Here is a 3,024-nt window from a genome sequence, read left to right on the forward strand (position 1 = left end):
TGGGGTATGTACCTTGAGAGACAATGATGATGGTGTCTATAAGTCATTGGTCTCGCCAACATTGTGCTCTAATCTTGTGGAGAGATAGAGTTATTAGTCAAGGCCTTGCTATGTGACAATGCTGGATGATATGATGCTAAACAAATGGGCTACCAATCTGACTCTTATTATGAGAATTCCTCAGATTGAGAATGTCCAAGTACCTTGTATGGATTATGAATACCTCCATAGTTAATAGGGAGTGTTGAAATATGTAACTAGGTTCGGTTTTCATAGTGACATATGTAATCATGATTTTATGTATTTAATGAAAATAGAAAAATAATTTTATTATTGTTATTCTTGAGGCATGGGTTTCATGCTCAAGGGAGATTTATTTATAGGTCAAACACCCATTGAGTGCTTATAGGGCTTGTCATTGAGTCTACAAGTCAATTGAGTCATTGTCATGTATGAAAGACCCTTTTGGGCATGGTACATATTGTAAAGAAAATTTATTTGAGTCAAAAGAAAGTCAAAAAACTCTCCAGGACCTTGTCATGGTGCAAAGATCAAGTCAACCTACATGAAGGGACAAGTTGACCTAAAGATAGCAATTCTTTCCCCTCAAAAGCCTATAAATAAGAAGGAACTTGACCTCATTTAGACACACTAAAAAAAAAGAAGTTCAATCTCCTCAAGATAAAAGTTGGAAAAGGACGAAGAAGAAGAAGAAGAAGAAGATCGAAGTTTTGGGCTTCTCTCTCTCTCTTTTGTTAGGGTTTCTACAGTTACTGGGCAAGATGAAATTATGAAGCTGCATCGAAGCTGTGAAGTTGCATCGAAGTTGCAGCTAGGTCGAAGCTGTGAAAGGTCAAAACTGTGAATCTGCTAGAGAGGTTGAAGTTGTAGAAGAATTTGTTGGAGGTCAAAATTGCAGGAGTTGCTGAGAAACTGCTAGAAGGAAAGCTCGTCAAGGGACTTGGCCTTGAAGGGCCTTGGTCAAGGGTCATACATCTTGGAATTCGTCAATTCAAGATTCTATAAGAAGAAAAGAATTTTTGCGGGTTTTCCTCTTAGTTGGAGAGTTTTTGGCCCTGGTTGATTGCCTATATCTTGTGTCCTTTGCCTTATTTTTCTTTATGGTTTGGTACCTGTTTGATGAAGAGAATACTAATAATAATCAAGTGAAAGAAGAATCTAATCAAGTTAAGTAAAAATACTTGACAAGCAGTTATCAAAATAAGAGAAATCACCTAATCTGGCTGCATCTATATTTCTCAACACAACCATTGTGTCTGATTGATGTTGCCATGCGTCATGCGATTACACAGACAACATTTGCACATATACAATCTGAGGCTAATAAAGCAACCATGTCTATTGAATGCATCCAACACATCCGCCAACAGGTGCACGACAACTTGGATAAGTCCAATGCAAAGTGCAAGTAGTGACATGATCAACATCGAGTGCCATAAAAGTTTCAGGTGGGTGACATCGTTTGGGTGCATTTGCAGAAAGAACACCTTGCCGAAGCTAATCGGAAATTCTGACCACTTCGATACAGGCCTTACACCATCACCAATGTTGTGGGAGACAAGACTCTTGAGGTCAACATTTCCCCATTCCTCAGCCTGCACCCAATGTTCAATGTGGATCACCTTCGACCATACTTTCCACCATTGTTGGACACATCAAACTTTACAGAACTACTAACACCAACAAAGCTCAGACCAAACCACAGCTGATCGGATCATAGACACACAAATAAAAAACACTCGCCAACAGAAGATCCAATTGTATTGAGTTGTCAAAGATGGCTAGCTCCTACACCAGGGCAAGTGGCTCACTAGGGACCAAGTTCAACAGAAGTTTCCCCATCTCATGACGGAACTCAACGCATTGGGGACCATTGCTTCCTAAGGGGGAGGACTGATCCAAGTGGATATTGGTTGCCACCCACCTATTCCACCTTGATACCCAACATTGTTTCTTTTAGTTTCATTAATTGTAGCACAATTTGCTATTTGTGGTAGTTTTTCGGGTCTTGAACTTCCAGAGCTGTTTTGAGGCCCTAAATGTCGTTTTTTTTTGGAAAACAGGCAAACCTAAATGCATACAACAAGGGCAAGGTTTTGCAATCCAAAGTTGTAGTCCTTAGATAAATTGTTCTAAAGAGGTATCATACGCGTCAAACAAAGATCATATGCCAAAGCTACGACGTTGGGAAGTTGACATACCAATTTACCCCAACGGGGCCCACAAACTTTTAGCGCTTTTATCTCCTAGGGATAAAGTTTTGGATGTTTAGAGTTTTCCATTGTTTCTCAATAATAAATAGGCCTCCGAGCTTCATTGTAAAACGATTCAAAGGTAGGTAGTCGCACATCTCTTCTTAGAGATAAGCTACCATCGCTCGAGCTAATCTATTTCCATTCTGTATATAAACAATTTTTAGTACTTTGTTATTAATGAATTGAAGTTCTATTCACTATAACTCTGTGTTTATGTTTATATCTGTATTTCATTTCGTTCCATCATAAATCTAAATCAAATAAGAACATAAATATTTTTTGTAAAGATGTAAATAAACTTAAACCCACAATTTCTCAAAAATCCAAAAAAATTAACCCTTTAAATTCATGACCTATTAAACCCAACATTTTTAATAAAAAATTAATAACCATGTCTCCCACCCATAAAAACAAAAAGAAAAACTAAAATCCCATGCCACATTATTAGTCTCATAGGGTAACAAAAAAAGGACTAAAATCCCATGCCAGATTAGTAGTCTCATAGGGTTACCTCATACATTCTTAAGGACGCATTAGACCCAAACCTTTTAATAGAAACTTAATAACCAAGTCTACCAACAATTTAATAAAATGTTTTCCTGAACTAATTGGCTCACCTAAGTCCAACCTAATTAATTTTTTTTTTCCAACAAAGTAAAAAGAAGGGGCCAAGATCCCAATTGACTGTCTCGTACATTCCTAAGGGCGCATTGGTAGCCCCATATGACATTACTACACCTTTGAACGT

Source organism: Pinus tabuliformis, chromosome 6 (genome assembly GCF_031772625.1).
Source record: "Pinus tabuliformis cultivar Carrire ecotype Pingquan chromosome 6, CPIR1, whole genome shotgun sequence".
In the NCBI taxonomy this organism is placed as follows: Eukaryota; Viridiplantae; Streptophyta; class Pinopsida; order Pinales; family Pinaceae; genus Pinus; species Pinus tabuliformis.